The sequence below is a fragment of the Mirounga leonina genome, unplaced genomic scaffold (assembly GCF_011800145.1).
Source record: "Mirounga leonina isolate KUSES-001 unplaced genomic scaffold, KU_Mleo_1.0 Mir_96, whole genome shotgun sequence".
Taxonomy (NCBI): Eukaryota; Metazoa; Chordata; class Mammalia; order Carnivora; family Phocidae; genus Mirounga; species Mirounga leonina.
In genome coordinates this window covers 8,191,994-8,219,342 of record NW_023270871.1, presented here as the reverse complement: position 1 = coordinate 8,219,342, position 27,349 = coordinate 8,191,994, and the positions used below count along the sequence as shown (strand labels likewise).

The following is a 27,349-nucleotide window of genomic DNA, read 5'->3' as shown; positions in this document are numbered from 1 at the left end:
AATCTGATAGCTCCTCCATCCGCCTCCTTCCATTCTTCCTCTCACAGGTATTAGTCTCCAATAAAACTTTGCACTCCTAACTCCAATGTCAGAGTTGCCCTGGAGAACCCAAACAGTGACACCAACCACTGAGAACCACAAATGGGTTCTGGCAGTGAGGGCAAAAGTGCCTTGTATGGTAGTAAGAGTGGGAAGTTGAAAGGTAGAGAGCTTCCTATAGAAATGAAGCACTAACCATAGTTCACATTGGAACAAAGATTATATTTTTTTACAACACGTGAAACTTTGTTAATCAAATTTAAAGTCTCATGCAGAATTTGGAGAAAGAAATTTTGAACACCTAGATAAAAGCTGGAGTTTTCTAAAAGAGAGATTTTGAACTCCAATAATTTTCTTTGCTTCCTCCTAATCCAAACTTTTGTGCTGTCTATAAATTACATGTAAATATCTCACCCTAGCCAGTGTGATTTTATGTGTGTGTTTATATATATAAATATACACACACTATATACACTGTGTGTGTGTATATAAATACTGTATGCTAATTGAACTTTAACTCTAGGGGTAGTCATTTGTCCTATTCAAGAATCCAAACTCCAAATCATTTTTATCATATTAAAAAGTCCAAAGTCCTTCTACACATGCTTTTCCTTTTCTTACCTGGCTTGATAATGCAGCTTTGTCAATTTGCATACCACATGTCAAAACTGTGTTTTTACTAAATTAATGGTTTCCTTGTTAGGTGAATAAATTACGTATTAGCTTTCCCTAGTTAAATCAAAAGCCATTCAAGAAGAGTGAATTGGGTAAAACTATTTTAGAGCTGGTCTCCTCCTATACTTTCATGAACAGGATATAAAAACCTTGCAATAGGCGCCTGGGTGGCTCAGTTGGTTAAGCGACTGCCTTCGGCTCAGGTCATGATCCTGGAGTCCCGGGATCGAGTCCCGCATCGGGCTCCCTGCTTGGCAGGGAGTCTGCTTCTGCCTCTGACCCTCCCCCCTCTCATGTGCTCTCTCTCTCTCTCATTCTGTCTCAAATAAATAAATAAAATCTTTAAAAAAAAAAAAAAAACCTTGCAATGTCTGTCCCCTTTCACCTTGGGGATGGCACTTGAGGTTGAATCCCTAGATCATCCGGCTATTAATTTAAGAGGATTTTTGTTGGCCTAATGCTTACACTCAGAAGAGCAGAGTTCCTCCTCTAAAATGTGTTTCCCTCAAGTGACCTTTCATGCAAGGTAGTAGGTAGAATTCTAAAAAGAATATAAATCTGGAACTTCAGGTTTATGGAATGTGTTGTATAAGCTATTTTTTGCTTGCTTACTAATAATTTTTAGCTCGGTAATTGTATCTGTTGCACATCTTTGTCTGAAACCTGCTTTCATCAAACCTTGGGGGAGATTGGTGGGGAAGTAGCTAACATACACTTACTTTAAAAATTTCAGACTACCATTATATACTCCCCACAAAACTAAGAGTTGTTCATGAAAAGATTAGCAATTTGTAATAGAAGTCTGCTGGCACCTACTTATACAAATCTAAGATGACTAAAGAAGAAACCCTTGATATGATTGATTTCAATGATGTAACAAATCAAAGATCCAATAATCGCATTGAAAAACATTAATAGGCTTGGAGCTTTCTGAGTTTGGAGAATATTAAATACTTTACATAAAAAGATGGTGAAATCTATATGGACATAGGACTTAACGCAGTGAGATATTTTTAGAGAATATTGCCAATGTAAATACATCATTTTTAACTAAATTGATCTAAAATGGGTTAATCTATTAGGGCAGTGTTTGCTGACTTTAAAAGTTAGTATAGTCAAATCCTAATATACACATACAAATATGTTTTAAGTATATTTCTAGAATAATTTTGAGATCTAATTGTTAATCTTAAAGCTGATATTTAAAAATAACTAAATAAAATGTCTTTTAACTCAGGAAAGAAATATTGCAAAGCATGTCTGCAAACTATCACAGACTTATAACAAGAAAAATTTCTATAGTTTTCTTTGGTGTCTCAGAAATGGGACCATTAACCTGGTGGGTCATAAATACTCCAACAGGAGGGGTTCATTCAATAACCCTCTGGCAGATCCTAAATTACTGTAATCTGTGGTGAGAACAATTTAATGAGGAGGCCATGTGAAAAGCAATTACATCCTAGTTAGTATTTCTAAGGCTATGAACAATGATAATATAAACAAATCTAGATAAAAGCTCTAAGTTTAAGGAGTATATAATAAGCCAGTTAGGAGTTTTCTAAAAGACAGATTTTGAACAGTTTTATTACAAGTTCTGAAAGTTAACAACTGATAAAGTAAGTGTATTGATAAAATAACACTAAATACTTATTTTTTACTAATATCACATTTTGGTAACTGTTGTACATTTTAATAAGTCTAGACAGTATGTAATTTGAAATTAGAATGTACTCACTTTTACTAAACCAAAGTCAAAGGATGTTGTAAGTGTACATATATGTATACATGTGTTTAATTAAAACAATGTTCAAACATAAAGCAATTAATATGGATTCTATGAAATTAACACTGAATATCCTAAAAGTCCTCGAAGTTATATTATTGATTATCTTTGGGCATGAAAAGGTTTGCTAGAGGCAATAGAGCTCTCTTGGAAGTTTTAAGCTTTTGCAGACTGTTGGCGGACAATTTAATTTTCTGTCAATACAGTCTATCTATGATGCATATATGTGGCATGTATAATTTATTTTTTATATTTATATTATACATGCATAGTACACTTATGATGTATATTCTGTTAATACAGTATATTTATAGTAAGCAATATAATGATAAGCCATATAGTAAGATGGTTACTCAAGGGATTCAGAACCAGACACCCTTGTTCCCATCTGATATCTACCCCTTACAGATATAGGTGACTTGAACAAGCACATTAACTCCTCTAAAATCTGTTTTCTCAGAAATAACAGAGATAAGAATAGTACTAACATACAATGATTATACAATGTGAATAAAGTAAAAATGCATTATAGAATGGTACTAACATCATAAGGTTCTTACGAGGATATTAATAAAGTACTTCACAGAGTGCTTTACAAAGTACTAATTTCTTAATAAATGTGATATTATTATTATTACTATTATCAACCAAGGACCCACTCCACACAGAGAACCACATGATGCAGAAAATTAGAATAAGTAGATTTGGCTCATGCCGTCAAAGTGTTTTAAAAATCAAGTCAATGGTCTCTGGCAGCACATTTATTAAAGCGGAACAATATAGAGGAGATTGGCATGAGTCAGCATAAAGATGCCACAAAACTTCATGAAGCATTTTATGTATGTCAGAACCCTGACTGATTCAACTGCAAAGGTAAAACAGAAACTAGAAATTTTATTGTTTGTCTCAAAGATCAGAATATCGGCTGCAAGATTGAAAAGAGAGGTACTGTGAGATGCATATATAACAGTGACTGGATGAGTTCTTTGAAAAGCATCTCCAAGACGTTAGCTTTTCCTTTGAGACTACAAATCAATAAAAACACAACTGACTGGCTCTCTGGATTAGCTGTAAATTGTGAATATGGACACAGTACTGAAAAATACAAATTTTTGGCACATGAGAATACAAAAAATGTTGACAATGCAGCTTAAAAAACAAATTTAAATGTAAATATTCCTGATTTTGAAGCTGGTATAGTGGTTTTGGCTAAACATCAGTTTTGTTGCCCTGATGATTATGCGGAAATCCCTAATGCAATTTGCTTTTTACATTCGGAGTGTTTATATCAGATGCAGTTGATCAGTTTAGAAAAGCACATTTAGATTTTGACCCAGGAGATGCATTTCTTCTATCATTGCATGAAGAATACAGAACACAAACAAAAATTAATGAAGCCATTATAGCTGTCCAGGCAATTATTGCTGATCCCAAGACAGACCACAGACTGGAAAAAGTTGGAAGATGAACATTTTAGGATTTCAGCTTTTCACTTAGTATAGCCAGAGCCTACGCACAATTCTGGAATGTGTAAAGAAATCAGATGTTAGTTTTTCAGGAAATGAAACCTCATAAATCTGACCAGATATTTGCCATTTTGGGGTGTTTTTTTAATCTTCTAATAAGTATTGGGGGTAAGTGAGGAGTTAAATTAACAGACAAAATGCTATGTATACAAAGATGTTGACTTTATCTACAGTAGCTAAAGTTGAGAGACCTTCAGGGTTAAATAATTTTTTGATGTAAATTTATTGATACATACTTATTTTTATTTGAGTATAGTTGACACACAATGTACATTAGTTTCAGGTGCACAACTTAGTGATTTGACAAGTTTATACCTTATGCTACATTCACAAGTGTAGCTCCCCTCTGTCCCGTTACATCACTGTTACAGTATCATTGACTGTATTCCTTATGCTCTCTCTGCTTTTTATTCCCATGACTTCACTCATTCCATAACTGGAAGACTGTCTCTTCACCCATTTTGCTCAACCTTCCATCTGGCAACTCATGGGACAATAACAACTCACTGAACTGCTTATAACCCCATCCTGACCTCTTGTAAAATGCCAGTAATAAAGAGAAAACCGCCTGCTGGACTACGTAATATTCCACTGCACCTCCAACCAAAAAGTAGTTAGTACTTTTACGTATTCTGAATCAGAATTCTCAGGACAATTCTTTGGGACAGGGACCATACCCTCACTTTGACTTATGAGGAAAGTGAGTTCAGAAAGACTTGGTGAGGTTGTACAATGCCCTCAATGTCATGCAGCTGGTAAGTGACGAAGCTGGGATTTCAGCCACATTTGCAAAGCCCAAACAATGCCCCCAGCACATTTCTAAATGACATGTTCTCTCCCTAAACATTATTCTTCAACTTCCTTTTTCTGCTGCATAAAACACCATGTTAAAATTCTTGGTATCATTTCCTTCCCCCTACACATCAGTAATCTTTTATTTATTTGTCAGAGAGAGAACACAAGCAGAGGGAGAAGCAGGCTCCCCGCTGAGCAAGGAGCCCGATGTGGGACTTGATCCCAGGCCCCTGGGATCATGACCTGAGCCGAAGGCAGACGCTTAACTGACTGAGCCACCCAGGTGTCAGTAATCTTTTAAATAACTCTTGTATCTCCCCTCCTCCATCAGTCTCCCACTTCAGCAATCCTTATTACCTTTGTGCCAGGAAACTGCAATCCTTCTATTTCTTGGCCTATTGACTCTAATCTTTGCATACCTCCAGTCCGTTCTATGACAATCTCATCAGTGTCCAGTCAAACCCCTCCAGTGGCTCAGTTTCCTAAACCCCATCACGCAAAGGCTGGAGTCCCTTATTTGTTGTCCAAACCCCCACTTCTTCTGTCTCCCGTCAATCTTATCCTATTTCCTCATTCTGGAATTCTTCCCCGTTTTACCCAATTCCCAATCTCCTCAGGTAAATATAAATACCCTATAAAGGTTTAAAGGAATTGCAGTCACAATGGGTGTCTCCAGATGGTAGGTGAGATTATGTTTAATTTTCTCTTTTTTACACTCCAAATTGTATATAATGAGCACTTATTATTTTCAATCACTTAAAATTGTTATTTTTAAAAAATCATGCGTGCAGGAAAAAATGTATTACTTGCAAACAGAGAGGTCCCAGGATACCTACTCATCTATGGGCATTTGAATATACAGTGCATGGAAGCAAAAATGACATTCAGTATACAGTGAGCCAACTAGAAGTTAAAAAGAAAGGTTGACTGGAGCCACCTATGTCTTTTTAAAAAGATCTCATTGAAAGCTAAGGTATGCCTAAAAGCATATGTCAATTGAAAAAAATTTATTCTGGATACCACAATGAGATCATCCTGTTGAGAGGCTCTGGAATGTGAAAAGAGAAGAGTAATTGGTTTGTTTGCAAGAACCCAGCATGGGATACCTATTGTGGTTAGAGGGCAGGTCCCAGAAAGGAATTTTTTCTGGGCATAGTGGTTTCATACATAGACTTGAGAACAATCTAAAGGAAACAGATCTGGTTGCTCAACTATAAGCACAGAAAATAATCCAATTCAGCTTACACTTTATGGAGTCAACAGAAAGGTGTTAGACAACATCAGAGTGCAGATAAGGAGAAAGGGCAAACTGGACAATACTACAAGGCTATTCTTACTGCTGTGCCCTCCCAGATATACATCAGGGAAATTTGCCCAAATGATCATAGGTTAAAATCACAACTGCAAACACAAAATGAGAAATACTACATCTGGCTATCAAGAACAATTACATAACATAATAAAATTTTTTAAAAAAAGAACAATTACAAGCAGTTAGATGTTACAAATGAGCCAGAAAAACATATTCAAATATAAATTTGAAATGAACAGTCAGGAAATCCCACTTGAGCTCTAGTACCAAACTACAGAGCTCTAAGTAAAGTGCATGAACAAGGACTGCCTTTCAGTACATGCTATGGAGAGCAGAAAGCTGTAGCTGTGAGAATCATAGGTCTTTCTCCCTGGTTACTTTGTTTTTGAAAGAAATATAAGAAAAAGAAGCTTCTCTGCCTAAGTGCATATACAGGGTATTAGAGAACAAATATATTACAATGTATTATATTTTCATGAGGTTATACCTGAAATTTTTCATTTTGTTCTCTCCACTGGTCATGGTTCCAGAAGAAAGTGGCAATATCTAATTCTATTCAGATAGTGAGTCAAGAATTTTTTAAAAAGCTAAAATTATAAAGTTTATAAAATAAAACATAAATATCTTCATGACCTTGGAGTAGAGAAAAATATGTGGGACAGGACATAAATAACACTAACCATAAAGTAAAAAAAAAAAAAAGATACACTGAATTTTATCAAATTTTAAAACTACTCACAAAAAATTATTAATAAAATGAAATGGCAAGCTAGATACCGAGGAAAATATTTTTAATAGATTTATCAAAGAACTCATCAATTAATAACAAAATGATAAACCCAATTTTTTTAAATGGGCAAAAGCTTGAACACACATTCACAGAAAAACATGAGTGAATGAATGGCCAATAAGCTTGTGAAAAGGTGCTCAACATCATTAGTCAGGAGGGAAATGTAAATCAAAACCACAGTGAGATCTCATTACATACATACCAACCAGAATGTTCAAAATGAAGATGTACAATACCAAGTCTGGGCAAAAATGCTGAGCAACTGAAATATTCATATATCATTAGTGAACATGTAAAAGAGTACAACCACTTTTGAAAACTGTAGCAGTGTCTAAGAAAGTGAAACATCACCTACTGTATGACTCAACAAATTCTACTCTTAGGTTTTTCCAAGATCAATAAATGGCTATGTCAAAAAAAGCCTTGTACAAAAACGTCCATAGCAGCTTTATTCATAATAACTCCAAACCGAAAACACGGATGTGTACCAGAAGAACAGATAAACAGTGGTATAATTCATACAAAAAATTATACAGAAATAAAAAAGGAACAAACTACTAATACAGCTATAACCTGAAGAATCTCAAAGCATTTTGCCACGTAGATCCAGCCACAGAAGAGTACATGCTGTATGATTTCATTTATGTGAAATTCTGAAACAAGCAAAAACAATCTAGGATAATAGAAATCAGCATAGTGGTTGCCTCTGGTAGGAGTAAGGGATATGGACTGACTGCAAGGAGGCACAGGGGAATTTTCTGTGGTAATGTAGGGGCTCCATATCTTGATTTGGTTGGTGGATGCATGAGTGTATATGTTTGTAAAAATTTCAGACTATCTCCTTAAGATCTGTGCATTTTACTGTAAGAAAATTGTCCCTCAGCAAAAAATTTAATCAGAAAAAAGAGAGCTGAACAATGGACTTTAAGTGAACCAAGGCTTGTAGAAAAAGCTTACAAACAATAAAAAACGCTTTTAAAGCTATGTTCTGAGCGAGAATAATAAAGAAGAGATATGCCTCTTTACTTGGCCTATTTCCACCTGCTCACCATTTCTTTTGCTTCCATCTACTTGGCAAAATTGAGTGACTTTTACACAACGGAGGACTAGGAGGGAGTTGAATCCCAAAGGAACTGGTTATTAAGCCCTGACTTTGCCACTAATGAGTTCTGTGATCTTAGGCAAGTAGCTTCACCCATGCCTGGACTTCTCCTTCCTCATCAGTAAGATGAGGGCCAGACTAGATAATTTCTAAGGTCCTTACCATCTCTATCCTTCTGTGTGTAATTCCAAATGTGATTTCTGCAGCTTAATACAAAGAACAGCACCCAGAGTTGTATGGTGACCTAATGAAAACATTTGGCACCATCAACAGACCTGGAATCTGGCAGATATTTTAGAATGCTGGGCTGCCAAGAAAAGCTTACCAAGGTCATAAGCCTATTCCACAATGATATATTGGTCATGCTAGTGTTGACAGCATCTCATATGATCCCCTCCCAACTGCAAGGCTATGAATGGGATCCAGGGATACCTAATTCTTTGTATGCAACCCTGTTAAGGGATTCGAGAAAAGACTTGGAAGCTGATATTAAGATCTGTTCCCAGGACTTTGGAAAACCTTTTCAACTCATCAGACCAAGCACTCAAGAAGAACAAACAACCAATGTTCTAAATAAAAGCATTCCTGTGGGCTTAAAAAGTTGCAGTACCATTAAACAAACTCCTTTATCTAGGTTAGCCATGTTTAAGTTTCCAGAAATATTAACAGAGTTGAGTGTCCTAAATGACTATAAAAAGATGGTGGTTCTTATTCACCAGATACTAATGTCTTCTATAGATTAAAGAAGTAGCTTGCCCATCTCCCAAAGCTATATGAAAACAATACAAAACTACACTGAGTTCTGTAGAAACACTAATTTATTCATTCCTCAAGGGCATTATTTTGTACATTTCAATAATAATTGGCAGTCCTTGGGTAGCCTACATGATTTATCACTCATCTCCCAGACCCCTTTTAGTCTAGAGAATAACAGGGCCTTCTCTTTCCTAAGGCATTCATGGTTCATGACTAAAGAATAAAGAACATTTTTAAAGCAAATCCAAAAGTGATTTCATAAAGGGCAAAGAATTGGATGTCATATTTTGCTGTTAATCACATACGTTCATCCTGGAGGCATCCTAAAAGTAATAAATAAGTACATATATCATTTTCTGCGAGGGTTGTTTGTCTGTTCATTTGTTTGCTTGTTTTTGTGGTGAAAATAGCTTTCATTTTCTGGAATATACCCTGACTTCTCACTAATAAAAATGACTCCAAATGGATGAGAAAGAATTGGAGAGTGGAAAAACTTAAGACAAATATTTGATCATATTTCAGTCTTGTGGTGTGGAAATGAGAGAGAGGCACAAAATTAGATCAAAACATACCAAGGAAGTCTGCTGATTCTTGAAGCAGGGTGTATCTCAAATTAATTTATATTTAAGTGTCGTTATTAAAAATAGAAATTCTTAATAAAAAGAAGAGAACCTGGGGGTCTTTTCATAATTAACCGTAAAAAGAGTGAATTCCCACCAAATAAAATATTCTGATCTCATATATCACAGTATGGCATCTCTACCTGAGAGCCACCTTAGGAAGGTTGTTTTTAAGTACATCGTAGTTTTGTTCTCTTTGTGCTATACGGAACTTTTCTTGGATAGCTAACTTCAGCGCCTTTTTTAAAATATATGTTGCTGTATTCAAAAAACAGGTCTAAAAACCTTACGCAAGCAGGAACTCATTCAAAGCAAATTTCTTTAAGGACTGTTGTGTTGTTCTTTTCCCCATTCTGAAGGCTGTGAGCAGTGGTAGGAAAAATCTGTGCTACTGCAGCATTTAAGTGAGGTTCAAAAGCATTCTTCCAACTCTGTCTTCCAACTGTATGCATGCATAGAAAGAAGCTTAGTGTCATTTCCAGGCTCTAATCGCAAAGACCTGAATTTTCTTTTCAGAAAGTTTTAAGATCCTCTAGAGAATCACGGTAAGTAACGAGAGAGAGAGTGAATCTTAGGAACCCGAGCAGCACTAGAAGAACACACGAACAGTCCAATTGGACTATGGAGTCCAATGTTAACGAATGGCGGGGTTAGGTTCCTGGGAGCCTCTCGTTACAACACTTTCATCAGTCAGTACATATCCATGTTTTATGTATGTTTCTGCTTAAAGACACTTTATTTAACATATTGTTGATTCGTTAACATTGGACTCACTGCCGAAAGCACTGCAGCTTATGTCTGAATGAAGCTTATCTGACACAATTTCTCTGTTAGGTGCAAAAGAGCCTGGACATCTGCCCCAGTTTATAATGTGCTTGCTGATGAGCCCCCTCGCCCCAAAGTACCTGAACAACAGAACGTATCATGGAGTTTTCATAGTATAGCTTATTCTCGTTATTCACGGATTCCACTATTTGCAAATTTACCAACTCACTAAAATGTACCTCTAACCCCAACATCAATATTATGGGCACTTTCAGAGTCATTTGTGGACACACACAGAGCAGCGGAAAACGTTTTTTTACAATAAAAAAAATAGGAAGAGTCTAAACTATTCTCATGCCTGGAAGGCTTATTCAACTGTTGATATGTCTTGATAGTAACAATATTTTTAGGTTGTTATTCTTTTATTACAGTTACACCCATAGCGCAAAAAAAAAAAAAAATTTAATGCACACAAACAACAAAATAAATGAAAAACTCTTCATAATGCTACCAGAAAAAACTACTGCTAACATTCTGATACTTAGATTTACAAAAGAGTGCACACACATAGTGATATAAACTGATATTTTCATTTAATGTGCTATGTACATCTTTCCATCAATAAACAGTTTAATAGTTACCTGGCATATCATTTTATAGACATTACATAGTTTATTTTACTAATCTTCATATAGTATATATTTAAGTGGTTTCACATACATACACACATTTTGTTTGTGTAAATAATGTTGTAATAAATACACTTGTTTATACAATATTGTAAACTTGTACAATTGTTTCCTTGGGGAAAAAAAAGTAGGAGTGGATATTTCAGGAGTGGAGGTTTTGATACTTGTCAAAATATACTCAAAAAGTTGGGTCAAATAACATTCTTATCTGAATTATGAAAATTAATTTCTTACTTTCTTACTAATGCATGCACTGGAATTCTTTTTAATGTTTTCTGATATACTCTTGATAAAAACTTTTTTACCATTATGGCTCTAACTTGAAGATTAATTCTAGTAATTTGAATATATTTTCATGTTTACTGGACAATTGTACTCATTTGTGAAATACATATGTTCTTTCTACACAGCTATTGAAGAATTCATCTTTCATTCATTAACTGGTAAGAAATCATTTTATATTAATGGATATGTTATCATATATGTTGCAAGAATTCTTTCCAGTGCAGTATTTTTTACTTTGTTCATATATGTATTTTGTTTCTTTATATTTGGTGGTAAAGAATTTTTTTAACCGTCACATAGTCAAATCACTCACACTTTTTATGTTTCTGCTTTTGACATCATGCTTCTAAAATCTGTAACTATTTAACATTATATTCCAGTACTAGATGGTTTAAATCTTTACATTTAATCACTTGTAACTAACAGATTAGTTCATCTGTGAGTAACTACTGGGTGGAATGAGTAATGTTGAAAATCTAGAGTATCAGTGAAAGTCTATTTCCAATTTACTAAGTTTTAATTAGGAATAGTTAACGAATATTACTAAATAACACATTTTTAGCATCTTTCATTGAATCATAAGGGTTTTCCCCTCTCATTTCTTTATGTGATGAATTATTTAAATACGATTCCCACATACTTCAAATAAAGCAGATAATTAATATATCTGTGAATTTGATTGCTAATATCTTCTTAGGATTTTTCCACTGATATTCTTAAGTGTGTTAGGCCTTTGGTATCTATGCTTATCACATTCTTTCATTAGCAGTCTTCTGCCTTTATAAAGTGAATTGGAAAGTCTATCTTTTATGTACTGGAAACTTCTTCTGTAGATGGAAATTGTCATTTCTCTGAAGGACTGGAAATATTCATATGCAAACCACCCAGATCAACATTCTTTGGAGAAACTTTTTGACAATATTTTCTACTTCAAACATGTTCATTGTCACATTTAAATTTTCTCTTTCTCGTTTTGATATTTAGTATTTTTGTTTAAAATCAACCATTTCAATTTTCCTACTGTCATAACACTTCACTATTTCTATCTCAGCCATATTTATTTTGTCCCCATTCTTTTTCCTGATATTTGTACTTAGATAAGTCTCCTCTCATTTTCATTAAACTTATTACTTTTATAAAATAAGCAATTTCTGGATTTTTCAATTGTAATTTTCCTTTTTTTCTAGATTGTCCTATTCTCTTCATTCCATTTTCCATACATTAGTTTTTTTTCTTTCACTAAACTTCTTGATTTGTAGCTTTCTATCCAAAAAATATTCTGAAATGTTTTTTTTGATGTTGCACTTAATCTTGGAAAAGATTCTGTCATTCATTTTTGCCACGTAGCACACTTGTCGAGAGACAAAATGATTACTCAGAGTCCAGTAATTTAGAGCAAAGAGAGGCCCTAAGGGGCTGCACCGCCAGGCACCAGCAAGAAGTGCAGGCGCGGAGGTGAAGCTCGGAGTCCGAGTGGACTCTCCATTTTGTTATCTTATCACAGAATGTAGAGTACGTGGAAGCAACGAGGTTAAGAGGAAAAAACAACTCAAGAGAGCAATCACGTGAGGGGCAGCAGGGAACTGTCGGGACACATTAACTCGGGGTCTGCAGGGGATGGGAGAACTAACCTCTGCAGGCCTAGCTATCTTATCCACCATCATCGCTGCTTTCAGCATGTAGTGTTCTCAGCACCGACTGATGGCAGGAATAATTGGCTTTTGCCACACACATAGAGCTGTTACCATTTTTGTGTGTTCCTGTTCTTATTGCCTCTTTTACCCTCCAAGGTCTTGTTCTCCCAAGATTTTTTCATATAATTCATACTTTTTTCTTACTCATCTTTAAACAAGACAAAATATGAGAAGACCAATGTTCATCCACAAACTCTATGGAAGTGCCATTTTCTCTTCTCTGTACACCACAATCTAATTCACTGGACAGAGTACTCAGCTTCCAGCCCTTTCCTGATTTTCTCAGGTTCAAACGAAGACAACTTTCTGCTCTAATGTGGTGGCATTTCTGTACTGTTTATTGCCTAGTGTTCTGATACCCCAAATGAACTGTAATAAATAAAAAACTGTAATCCCAGACTATATTAGACCAGCACCTCTCTCAGAACTCCTTCCTAATGCAGAACAAAGTCTCAAGATGCAGGAACCACCACCAGTTTTTCCTCATTTCTGAGCAGTCTCTAATCTAGGATTTGAAATTGTCTAGTTCCTTAAAGAGGATAAAAAGGGAGAGCGAGCAAAGTAAAAAGGAAGATAGAGATTTATGGCAATGAGAAGTGTGCTCAGGTCCTGCTTATAAATCAGAACAAGGAGTTGGAGAGTGCCAAAGTATGTAGCTACTTTATCCTGTGAGCTCTGTTTTGAAAAGCAAACTCCAGAGACAACATGGAGGCAAATTTGGGCTCTGCTTAATTCCCTGCAAAGGACACAGGCCTGGTGCAGGGGAAACGTAAGCCTGAGACATCTTATGATTCCAGAAAGAAAGAAAGTGCTCAAAAAGAATAAATAAATAAAATGAGAACATACAAAAAGGGCACAGAAGCTATTCTAAAAGTTCCCAGTGGCCAAAGTTGAAAACAAGTTGAGCAACAAAATAAAGAACAATAGTACTGAATTATAACCCCCCCAATGAATATACATGAGATAACAGTGAAATAAATAAATATGTAAATAAATAGAAAGTAAGGACTATCCTTCAAGAAAAAATTTCAGGGGCGCCTGGGTGGCTCAGTTGGTTGAGCGACTGCCTTCGGCTCAGGTCATGATCCTGGAGTCCCGGGATCGAGTCCCGCATCGGGCTCCCTGCTCAGCAGGGAGCCTGCTTCTCCCTCTAACCCTCCCCCCCTCATGTACTCTCTCTCTCTCATTCTCGCTCTCTCAAATAAATAAATCTTTAAAAAAATTTTTCAGTTAATAAATGGAGGAATAAGAGAAATAGGAAAGCACCAATAGAACACCATCATAACCTTTGCCACAGGAAAGATCCATTGATGGATGCCTAAGTTAATGAGTAGACTTTAAGTAGAAAAAGGGCAGTTGCAAAATCTCAAAGTACCTCCCGCAAAATATTTAGTGATTACAAAGAAAAAAAGAGTAACTTTACAGTGGAAAATCCTGGCAACATCACTATCAATACACATTGGCATCACGTGCGTCCTGTTATGATGCAGTAATGAGGGGTATCACTGCTGTGGTATCCTTCCCAATAACTAACAACCTGAACCTAATCTTGACAAAACATCAGAGAAACCCAAAGAGATGTCGCATAATACAAGTGACCTATTCTCTTCAAAAGTGTCAGGCCATGTAATAGACTGAGAAACTGTCATAGATTGGAAGAAACCAAGGAAACACACATCTAAATGCCATGTGGGAGGCTGGATTGGATCCTGGACCAGGAAAAAATGAAAAAAAAAAAAACTGGTGAAATGTGTTAACTAAGTTCTGTATTTTAGTTAATGGTATTGTTCCAAGGTTAAGCTCAGCTCTAATAATGAGTCTTGTGGTTTTATAAGATGTTAACACAAAGGGAAGCTAGGCAAAATATATTCAGAAACTGTTGTTTCTGCAACTCTCCTATAAATCTATCTCAAATTAAAAATTTAAAAATAAACTAAATTTGATAGAAAATATTCACAAAAATTTTAGGTTTCCCTGATACATACCTAATAAAATACTAATCTGTAAACAAAATCTGTATTCACTTTGCTCTCAACATTCTAACCATTCAAGATTGTAAAATTTCTTTCAGCCATAAGAATGTTTTCCTGCTCTGGATTTCATGAAAATAGAATCTGTACATAGGTCAGATTTTATTCAATGTCACCCTGTAGGAATTTGGGCTCAGGGAACTGGTATAAGAAAATGCTGATCCTCTGGCTACTGCTATTAATAAAGTCCTTTGTCTCTGACCCAAGATTCTCATGTGCTCTGCCAGCATCCATAAAACTGTAGCAAGTCTAACTTGCTGGTTTGTAAGAAAAGTAAAAATCTCAGACTCTTCAGAGTTCTTGACACATTCAGTTCTACTTTCTTGCACAACAGAAGAGCAACAGAGGTGTTGAAAAATCAATGCCTAAGGTGCTTGGCAGTTAATGTAAATAAATAAAGCAAACCAGATGGAGATGTTAACAAAGTGGAGAGTTCACTCCTTGTTTAAAAGGTATAATTGCCATTCTAATTGATTATTGTAGACCCAGTGCTGCCAGATTGTCTGATTTTTCTTATGAGTAGCCAAAACTCTTGTTAGTAATGCCTGAATTTTGAATATTAACTAATTAAAAATCTAAAGCATGTTATGAGCACAACAAAATATGGATCAGTGCTGTCGTAGATATTGCTATCTTAGTCTACATGTGAGATGCCAAAAGACAGAGGTCTAGTGTCTTCTGTTTATGGACTGCATAAGATAATTCATTAATAAGCTTCTTATGTTTTCCTTCTCTTCAAATCAGTTCCGGGTTTATAAAATACATAGAGTAGGTGGCTTTGACAATTTGTTCTTCAGACTCACCCAAACTTTTTGAGCAACTTCTGGAAGAGAATATGACAGGAATATACAGGGCAACAGAGAAATTCAGGAAAAAGAAATTAAGCAATAGAATTCTCAGGATGAGACCTACTTTTTGCCTCCATGATCTGTCTTTGGAGAAATGAGGGCAGCAGTTTCAGGGAAAATGAAACACTGTATTTTGTTTATTGGTTATTCAATCAGATATGCACTGCTGAGTCTTTAACATTGTGTTTTAGCTGTTCTGCATTTGCTGGCTAACGATAAAGAAAAAGTATATTAAAATAAGATGCTGGTAAGAACATCAAAGGTTGAATGAAAATTTGGGCCGCTCCATTTTGCACTATAAAAATGCCTAAATCTAGAATTTTCTCACAATTTGAATATCCTATTTTTACTGGTGCTCTTTATATAATAACCTCCATAACAAAACAGAATATTGTGGAGAATTTCATAAAAACTATTCCAGACTCCTAAACCAAAGGACTTAAAGGAAGATATATCATTCCTTTTTTTAAAATTTTATTATGTTACGTTAATCATTCTTAATTATTACTTATTTCCAAAGCCTTAAACCCAAAAGTGATGCTCACAAAACAATAACAAACATGTGGAGAGACATGGGAAATAATAGAATTTAAAATAGATGTTATCTTAGCCAGAGAATTCATATTCAGGGAAACCAAAACTTTGGTTTTAATAAGTATCCTGTGATCGGAGTTGTGTAGCAGAACGGGCTAACCAGATGGGTTTTTTACTTTTCAAGTGCACTGTGCTCCCTCCAACCAGAGAGCTGCTATCATGCGACTCCATGAAATGTTCTTCCCACTCCTTCCTACCTGTGCCTGATCTTGTTCAGATCTCAACTCATTTGCCCTTGCCCCAGGAAAGCCTAATTCCCTCACTCTATCCTGGCACCCCCTGTCTACTTTCTGTAGCACTCACCACAGTTGTGGTTAGAATAATGTCCTTATTCCCACTGGGCTGTAAGACCCAAGAAGATAGATCCCACTTCTGTTTTTATTTTCCACTGACTCCTCAATTCCAAGTAGATTTCTTTACATATGGTAGGCGCTCAACTCAAACTTGTTAAATCCATGAATAAACAGAGACCAGATTCTAAGGCGCTTGTCTTAAATCCCCCACTGTCAACTGACCTCAGGCAAATCACTTACTTTCTTCATCTGAAAAATGAAAAGAATAGGGTTGTTTTGATGAATATAAAATTTTAAAGATTATAAATGACAGTCACTATCTTTTTAGCCTCAGGCTGATACTTAAATTTTTATTTTGTTCTGACTCAATAGTTTCGACATAATCCCAATGCCCATAGAGGGGTCATTTGCAACTAGTAAAAATACAAACTATCCATTTGCAAAGTATATAATTCAATGGTTTTAGTATATTCACTGAGTTACACAGCCATCACCACAATTTTAGAACATTTTTATCACTCATTCCTTTTTTGTCTTATATTAATGTAGCCACTCCAGCTTTCTTACGGTTGCAGACTGCATGATAAATCTTTCTCCATCTTATTACCTTCAGTCTGTTAGTATCTTTGAATCTAAAGTGTGTCTCCTGTAGTAGACAGCATATAGTTGAATTTCAATCCAATTAATTTTATCTTCATTTACATGAAGGGTTTTTGGATTCAGTATTTGAGATTTGTTCTGATTCAAAGAGAGCTCTTCCTAGCAGTATATGTTCCTGATTTTCCCTGGTAAACTCTCTGGTCCCTGGTTTGGTTTATACCTCTGATAAAGCTACCTGTCTCCTTAAGTGCTTCTCACCACACCTCTGTTGTGAGAATGGCCTTAGGCTTGAAGTTTTCCATACTCTGGTGCAAATAAAATCAATTCCTTTGAGAGCAGCTCAGGAGCTCCTTGTTTTATGGTTTGCCTTTCCCCTTGTGTACAAATATCTGAGCCATAGCTCTGGAGCTAGGGGCAGGAAAAATGGCACGGTTCCTTCTGAGTGAATATAAAGTTCTATGATGTGATGAGTATAAGAGCATGGAAGCTATTTTGGGGGGAAAATTTTTTTAGGTGGTTACTATCTCTTAAATGCTTGATAGAACTCAAAGTGAAGCCAACATGGGATTGAAGTTTTCTTTATGAGGTTTTTAAGTGTAAAGTGAATTTTTCTTGAAAATATAGGGCTACTCAGATGACTTGAGTTACCACTCTTACTTTATTCCTGATATTAATTTACATCTCCTTTCTATCTAGATCAGTCTAGTTAGAAGTTTCCTAGTGATTTATCCCTTGATCAATGAGGTTTCATTTTCATTCCAGTCTAGTTAACATACAGTGTTACATTCATTCCAGGTAAACAGTATAGTGATTCATTATTTCTGAATCTATCTTATTATTTTCATCCTGATCAGTAGTTCCTAATTGTTTGTACAGGTCTTGTAAATTTTTAGTAGTCACTGTATGTTGTGGATGTTACATTGTTGAATGTCTGGATTTTTTGTGTTCCTTAATAGAGTGTTGAGTTTTGTTGTTTTGTTTTTTTTCCCAGCAGCTTACTAATTTACTTGAACATCTGTTTGATGCTTTCAAGGCTCATATCTTAACTTTGTTAGGGAGAGTCTAGGGTAGACTTCAATTTAAAACTATGTTTCCTCCTTAGAGGCGTGGTTTTCTATGAACTCTACTACATGCCAACTTTAACAAGAACTCTTTAGTCAGAGTGAAGACTGGTCTGAACTTGAACATCATCCAACCTTGTGTGAGCTCCATAAATTATTCATTTCACCACTGCCTGGTGGTGGTTTTTACCCAACAGTTGGAACTTTGCCTGGCCTCATGGGGTCTCACTCTATGCACGCACAGCTGAGTATCCAGCCAAAGAACCAGTGGGTTCACCTATGCAGAATTCTGGAGCTCCTTCTTTACCCCCCAGTACCCTACCCTGCAAATTCTAACTGCCTCTGTAGCCTGAAACTCTGAACTATCTGTCTCACTGAGAGTACCATGCCCTGTTTGACCCTGTACTCCTGTGAAGTCCTTCCAGACAGAAAAACCAGAAGATCGCAGTACTCAGCTTGTTTCCCTTCTCCTGGGGATTTCAGTCCCTTACTACCATTGCCCAACATCTTAAAACAGTTCTATCATGTATTTTACCTGGTTTTCTAGTCATTTAAAACAAGGGCATTGGTGGATACCATTTCCTCCTTAGGCCTAAAGCAGAAATTCCTTAAATTGTGTTTTTTTGTTTTTTTGCTTTTAATTTTTTTTTTAAAGATTTTATTTATTTGACAGAGAGAGACATAGCAAGAGAGGGAACACAAGCAGGGGGAGTGGGAGAGGGAGAAGCAGGCTTCCTGCCGAGCAGGGAGCCCAATGCGGGGCTCAATCCCAGGACCCTGGGACCATGACCTGAGCCGAAGACAGATGCTTAATGACTGAGCCACCCAGGCGTCCCTCAAGTCAGTGTTTTACTTGGTAAACATGTCTGAGACCATGCATCCCTGGCTGCTGAGCACCATGACGGACAGGGCTAGAAAGGTAACAGCTTTATTTTGAGCAGGGGGCAAAGACAAGGCAGCACTTTACAGCTACATTGTAACTAGATCCTGCATTAAATTGTGTTTTAAGAGGAATGCAGGACACAGACCATGCGGGGCCTGGCAGACCAGATAAGCAGTCTGGATTTCACTTCATGAGCCATAGAAGGGTTCCAGGCAGGGAAGGGACAGGAGATGATCTACATTTTCTAAGTATAAGTGTTAATGGAGAATGGACTGTAGACAAGGAAGAATGGGAGCAAGTAGACCAGTTAGAAGTTTCCTTCAATATTCCAATTTCTCCCAATATTGTGGTGGCTTAAACTTCTTAATAGCATGGTAATGGAGAGAAGTGCTGACAATGGAAGAATATTTGGTGATAGTTCGGATATAAGGAGTAAGGGAAAGGGAGAAATCAAGAATGGCTCTCAGGTTTTCACTGGCCAACTAAATATATGTAATTTCTTCATAAAGCAAGAACTGTGCTTTGTGATCACCCACATATTAGTTTGCTGGGGCTGCAATAATTAAGTACCACAGATTGGGTGGCTTAACCACCAAAAATTGGTCTCAATTCTGGAAGCAAAAAGTGTAAAATCAAGGTGTCAGCAGAGTTGGTTCCTTCTGAGGGTTGTGAGAAAAGGATGTGTTCCAGGCATTTCTCCTTGGCTTATAGATGGTCCTCTTCTCCCTATGTCTCCTCACGTTGTCTTCCCTATGCCTACCTCAGTGTCCAAATTTCTCTTTTCTATAAGGATACCAGTCATATTGGATTAGTACCCACTCTTATGGCCTTATTTTAACTTAGATATATCTGTAAAGACCTTATCTCCAAACAAGGTCACATGCTGAGGTACTGGAGGTTAAGACTTCAGCATATGAATTTGTGGAGGAGAGGGACACAATTTGACCCATAAGAGTAGAAAAGTCTGAAAGACAAGACCCTAACCTAAAGTTTTCTAACTAATGACACACATCTACAAGGTCTTCAAACAAATGCACAGAGATAGCAATACAAGTTTTATTCCAAGTTCTGCTGGATACACAGTATAATATATACATTAATATTTACCAAGATGTTAAAATTTTATAGAGGATTTGATATATGATTCTGTGAGGTTTCTAAATTTTAATATGTGGTATATGTGTGTATGTAATAGTAATTGACTCAAATATTATCTCTTGGTAACACTTAGTGCTTCTTGGTAACACTAGATTTCCAAAAACATTTTAAAAACCATTTCAGTAAGAGGTTTGTACTGGGAAGTACAGAAAACTAAGACTGTATAGTTGGGGTGGAGACAGGAAAAAGAAGTTCTTGAATACAAAAGGAAAAAATAAAATTTTATATGATAGCAAACCAAGAATTAGTTTCATGAGCAGAATCTTGACATAACAAAAACAGTTGTACAAAATCAAATAGGGAAAAAAAATCTTTCGTGAGAATGAAGAACATTCAGGAAAAGAGAACACACAAGTAAAAAGGTCACCAAATGAAATGTATCTCCCAATATTCAACGAGGTGGTGGTAGGTCTTTGAACTAATAATATGATGATTAGCCCTATAAATTTTCCTTATACACTGGGATTATGAGTATCTTGAAAGCAGAAAATATTCTAATATGTTCTACACATGTTCTAATTTTTTAGTTATTATAGATAATAACTGTATATTTGCAACTCCTCATAATCATCAGTTTGTATTCATTGGGCCAAAAATCTCTTGAGATCTCCCACTTTACAGATGAAGAAGGCTAGAAAAGGATAACTTTATCCATTAAATCAAATACAGAATCAGGTCTCTAAAATGCCAAGATACAAGACTTATGTTTGAGATTCTCATCCTGGGATGTGGGCCACCCAGACATTCTTTCCCAATACTATCTGTTTTCAAGCAATTTATATTAACCATACTTTTTTTTAAATTTATGGTACAATATAGTGAGTTCTCTATGCTTCCAAATCTATTTATTCTAAGGACACTAAAGTGTTCCTGGCTCCTTACTCAAAGATCCAGCTCTTTTGGAATAAAAGAGACAACCCAGTTTGTGTCATACTTATGCCTTTGAGTTTAAAATCTTTCTTCCAAAGTTCTTTAACTTTATACATGTTATTTCATTTGATTCTCATAACTACCCTTGAAGTTAAGTATTATTCCTATTTTATAGTTGAAAAAATTCAGAGGTTAAGTAACTTGCCAAATCAGATCTAACTAGAACTTAAATTAAACCAGTGTATTAGTTAGAATGAAGGCAATGCTGCTAAGATGGAGATCCACTTCCCCTTTTCTTCCTTCTAGTCCCCAAACAAAACAAATTGCTTAAAGAAGGTCAGATCTACTTCTCCCATTTAATAACTCAGAGTACATGGTTCAGGGCTAGCAGGATGGCTTGCATCCTCAAAATCTACCTTTCAACTCTTGGTTCAAGAGTCTAGTTATCTCAGGGCACCTGGGTGGCTCAGTTGGTTAAGCATCCAATTCTTGGTTTTGGCTCAGGTCATGATCTTGGAGTCATGAGACTGCGCCCCCCATCAGGTTCCACACTCAGTGCAGAGTCTGCTTGAGATTCTCTGCCTCTGTCCCTCTCTCCCTCTGCCCTTCCCCCAACTCATACATGTTCTCTCTCTTTCTCTCTCAAATAAACGAAATCTTAAAAAAAAAAAAAAAGTCTAGTTATCTCTATTTTCCACCCATCAGGAAGGAAAATGAGGTACAGAGGTGCTAGCAATTGCTTTTTTTTAATAGGACCTCATTCCTGATCATATTCCAAGGACCAGAACCTAAATCACATAGTCATATATAGCTACAAGAGAAGGAAGAGAGGGAGGGAGGATGGAGGGAGGGAGGGAAAGAAAATGAGAGAAAGAACAAGAGAAAGAGAAAGAAAAAAGGGAGGGAGGGAGGGAGAGAGAAAGAAAGAAAGAAAGGAAAACAGAAGGAAGGGAAGAAGGGAGGAAGGAAGAGAGAAAGAAAAAGAGAAAGAGGAAGGAAGGAAGGAATTTAGTTGAGAGGTCATGCACAGGGTATGGTGGGGAGAGTGATATTATCAGAGTTGATCAGATGCAGAATGTGTTAAGGCAAAGAATTCAGAAAAAACCCACAGAGCTCCCACAGACAATGTGGGGGGAAAAAGATATGGTAACAAGGAGACTATATAGTACCTACTTTCTTACAAAATGAGAGGGTCATGAACCAAGAAGTCAATTAAGAATCTATCAAGTAAAAAATCAGGTTAAGACTGTCCTACACATGCACTATTCCCAACTACCTAGGTAACACATCCCATTTCTTGTTATTATATTCAGAACATTTTTATGTAAATAGATTAATAGTAATCAGAAGAGGATTAAGCACAAAGTCTAGTTAACTCCTGCTTGGGGGAAGATCTAGGGAGGGTTTTGAGAGTGGCTTTAGCATCTTGCAAAGGATATGACAGATAACAAGAGGCTTGAATTAGATAAGAGGGTCTACACTAAGCCTTGTGACCCTGCAACTTTCCTGCGTTCTGCACAACTCCCTCTGATTGGGTCAGGGTCAAAGTAGATATAGATTTGTCTTGCCTTCAATAGTGCCATTGCTGCATGGCAAGAAATGCTAGAAGGAGCATGTTTACAAGAGTCAAATAAGCGCTCTTACTCCAAAAACATTATGAAACATTTGTGTACTTAGGAATTTTAGAAACAAAAAATGCATACAGGAGGTAACAACAGATGATCAAAGACATTAACTTAGCTGTAGTCCAGGAGTATATTCTGAAGCAATAAGGATATAGTTGAAATGGAGCTATTTGGTGAAAGAACTTAAATACTAGGTATAGACTTGAGATTCAACAGATAATAAAGACTCTCAATAGGTTTTGATGAAGTATTGCCCAAAGCTGATGATTTTGGTAGACGCATGTACTATGGATTTAAATAAAAATAAGTGTATCGTAACTAAAATTCAAAACGAAAGTCTCCCATCTACTTTTATCTCAATTTACATTTCCTTAAAATTCTCCATTTTGATCTTCAGGATTCTTCAATGGTATTCACAGAAGTTCTTTCCTTCCCTTTCCTTATTACTTTATCATCTATTTGGCTGTTCTCATAGCAGATCTACTCATTACCCATTTTTTCTTCTTGATATACTTCCATTATCTGGTTAAGTCGCACTTCACATTGGAAAGATTCTAGATTCTCAAATTCTGTTTCTTTTCTTCCAAGAGCTCCTGAATAATCTTCCTCCAATGGAAGCAGATAAGCACTGTCCACCCAGTGGTAGGAATTACAAAGAGAAAGTTTTGCAAAGAGGTAAATGGTGGGGGTGGGTAAACCAAAATGTAGTGTTAGCATGGTGGCTGCAATCTGTAAGGGCACAAATACATGGAGAGTATGCATCATGTGTTTGGAATTACACGTTCTTCTCTTCCTAGAGTTTAGAATAGATGCATCAGGCAGTAACAGCTAATTGCCTATCTAATACCTATTCTTTACTTTTTCATTAGTAACAGAAATGAGATATATCCAGAGTGGTAATATTCCTGGCCTCACTTGCAATGAAGGATAGTTTTTGTGGCTGAGTTCTGGGCAATGCGATCTAAGTTTTTACATTGGTCTTCTACAGAGGCTCCCTTAAAAGGACAACAAAGAACTGAAACATGTCTATTTTTGCCCTGCCCACTTTCCTCCTGCTGGCTGGCTGGAAAGCTCATGTGACAGTTGGACTTTCAGCAGCCACCTTTAACCATCAGGCAACCTCAGGAATAGAATCCACATGTAAAATGTGGAATGGAAAGGTAAGAGGAGACTTTGGACCCTGATGAGTTGTCACGCCAATTCTCAACTATCTACAGCCTGCTCTCACTTGAGAGAGAACTAATTCTCTAGCTTGACCAAGTCACTTTAAGGTTACTGTTAAATGCTGTGGAACTAAATCCTAACTGATACAATCAAGTTAAATTCTTTTCACTAAATGATCCTGGGGCATGAGAAGTGGGGAGGCAATAATATTAACAAAGATGTGACCACATTAATGATAATGATTTAAGGGTTGAACAAAACCAGGTCATTATAACTTGTAATATCTTCTAGATCTTATTTGTGTGGTATATTGTCAAGGTTACTCATACCCTTAATTTTATCTTAAGTTTCCTTAGAAGGATAGTTCTCACTCTTCAGAGGCCATTTTTATTCTATCTACTTTTCAGCACCATTATACAAATAAAAAGATGGAAATAGGGAAGAAAAATGTTCAAAAACTATTTTTGCACTGAGAAAAAATATTTCATTTTCCTTGTTTTGTTACTACTGTTGTGGAGAAGGGGTTACTTGCTATTTTGTTTGGGGGAACAGTTGAGAAACCAACATTATCAGGTTCAAAAAATAAATTAAAGTTTAACAGAAAATAATTCTCAAAGAGCTATACCATTTTCTTTACAAAAACATATCCAGAATGCAGTGATCAGAGTTTTAATCAGCATTTTGTGACCAAAGAATCCAGCTGGATTCCCATTGTCCAAACAGGAAATTCACTTCTCAAACATCTTTTGGTCCTCAAAGTAAAAACAGAAATAATGTAACACTGTTACCTCCAGGAACTGCAAATACCTGCAACATTTGGGGCAAGAGGGGAGGCATGTGATTTCCATGTTTTGAGCTGACGCCCATGAATTAAATGTTTTCAAACAATTTTGAATAAATAAAAGATATCAGGGAAAGAAACAATACAATATGCAAAAACCATACAAATCCTAAGGCTGACGTTTCCTTTTTGGGACCACAGCAGAGATATTTGATGTAGGAGGTGAGTTTTTTGCCATTGGGCTTTTTTCCTCACTAAATTCTCAGAAACTCTAGAAAATAGAGTGGTTTATTTTCTAGAGTGTGCATCCTCTTTCTCACCGCAATAGTCACAATCAGTGTATTTCAACAGCTTGAAGAAATTACCTTTTCTCCTGCATTCAATTCAAATTCTCTTCTTTCTTTCTTCTTCTTTCCCATTTAGAGACATGTGTTTAAAAATTGCCAGCTGCTGATGAGGGATAAGCATCTTGTCAGCCATTAGGTCTAAAAATTGGTCAAAGTCACTGGAGTTTAAATTGTTCCCTGCATCATCAGCCCCAACCAGAAGCATACCCAGTAGTGTGCCCTCTGCCTCCTATCAACAAGCTTCTCTCCTGCACTTCCCTTTTGTTCTATGTCCTGTCCTCAAAACATTTTTCTCAAGTTCCACTTCAAAAATATTTTTAAAAACTACTTGATGCAAGTAAAAAAGAATCAGGAAGTGCCAAGTTAAGGTCTTCACAACACCCCTAACTCACACATATTGTAGAGATTTTATAAATTAAGCTTGAATCTTTATCACATAACCTATGATGGAAAATATTATATGACTCCAGTGTCTGGGAACTTTTTTATGACATTCTATGACATCCAATGTTTCTATTAAAATGTAGTCTGTTACTTCAATATTAAAATTAAAAACAAAATTCTAGGATTCACAGTGTTAAAGTTAATCTTACAATTACTGCTCCTTTGACCAACACTAAAAATGTAGACAAAATTTTTTTTCAGGTCTCACTCTAATGTTGTTCCTAAGTCATTGCTTAATTAAAAGTGGGTGTTTTGACCACACACAAAAATAGTCTCAAAATGATGAAAGACCTAAACGTGAGACAGGAGTCCATCAAAATCCTAAAGGAGAACACAGGCAGCAACCTCTTCGACCTCAGCCGCAGCAACTTCTTCCTAGAAACATCACCAAAGGCAAGGGAAGCAAGGGCAAAAATGAACTATTGGGACTTCATCAAGATAAAAAGCTTTTCACAGCAAAGGAAACAGTCAACAAAACCAAAAGACAACCAACAGAATGGGAGAAGATATTTGCAAATGACATATCAGATAAAGGGCTAGTCTCCAAAATCTATAAAGAACTTATCAAACTCAACACCCAAAGAACAAATAATCCAGTCAAGAAATGGGGGGAAGACATGAACAGACATTTTTCCAAAGAAGACATCCAATTGGCCAACAGACACATGAAAAAGTGTTCAACATCGCTCGGCATCAGGGAAATCCAAGTCAAAGCCTCAATGAGCTACCTCCTCACACCAGTCAGAATGGCTAAAATTAACAAGTCAGGAAACAACAGATGTTGGCGAGGATGCAGAGGAAGGGGAACCTTCCTACACTGTTGGTGGGAATGCAAGCTGGTGCAGCCACTCTGGAAAACAGTATGGAGGTTCCTCAAAAAGTTGAAAATAGAGCTACCCTATGACCCAGCAATTGCACTACTGGGTATTTACCCCAAAGATACAACTGTAGTGATCCGAAGGGGTACGTGCACCCTAATGTTTATAGCAGCAATGTCCACAATAGCCAAACTGTGGAAAGAGCCAAGATGTCCATCAACAGATGAATGGATAAAGAAGATGTGGTATATACATATACAATGGAATATTATGTACCATCAAAAAAAAAAAACGATATCTTGCCATTTTCAATGACGTGGATAGAACTAGAGGGTATTATGCTAAGCGAAATAAGTCAATCAGAGAAAGACATGTATCGTATGATCTCACTGATACGAGGAATTCTTTTTTTTTTTAAAGATTTTTATTTATTTATTTGAGAGAGAGAGAATGAGAGAGAGCACATGAGAGTGGGGAGGGTCAGAGGGAGAAGCAGACTCCCTACCTAGCAGGGAGCCCGATGCGGGACTCGATCCCGGGACTCCAGGATCATGACCTGAGTCGAAGGCAGTCGCTTAACCAACTGAGCCACCCAGGTGCCCCGATACGAGGAATTCTTAATCTCAGGAAACAAACTGAGGGTTGCTGGAGTGGTGGGGGGTGGGAGGGATGGGGTGGCTGGGTGATGGACATTGGGGAGGGTATGTGCTATGGTGAGTGCTGTGAATTGTGTAAGACTGATGAATCACAGACCTGTACCTCTGAAACAAATAATACATTGTATGTAAAAAAAAAAAAAAAAAGAAGAAGAAGAAGAAGAGAGTAGGAAGGGAAAAATGAAGGGGGGGAAATTGGAGGAGGAGACGAACCATGAGAGACTATGGACTCTGAGAAACTGAGGGCTCTAGAGGGGAGGGGAGTGGGGGGATGGGTTAACTTGGTGATGGGTATTAAGGGGGGCACATATTGAATGGAGCACTGGGTGTTATACACAAACAATGA

At 36.6% G+C, this 27,349-nt stretch overlaps 1 non-coding gene across 1 annotated transcript; it reads right to left on the bottom strand.

Moving 5' to 3' along the window:
• Positions 1 to 19,119: 19,119 nt before the first annotated feature.
• Positions 19,120 to 19,250, bottom strand: LOC118006450. The gene has a single exon (XR_004678077.1). It is a non-coding gene; the product is annotated as a small nucleolar RNA SNORA63 (small nucleolar RNA).
• Between the last annotated feature and the right edge of the window lie 8,099 nt (positions 19,251 to 27,349).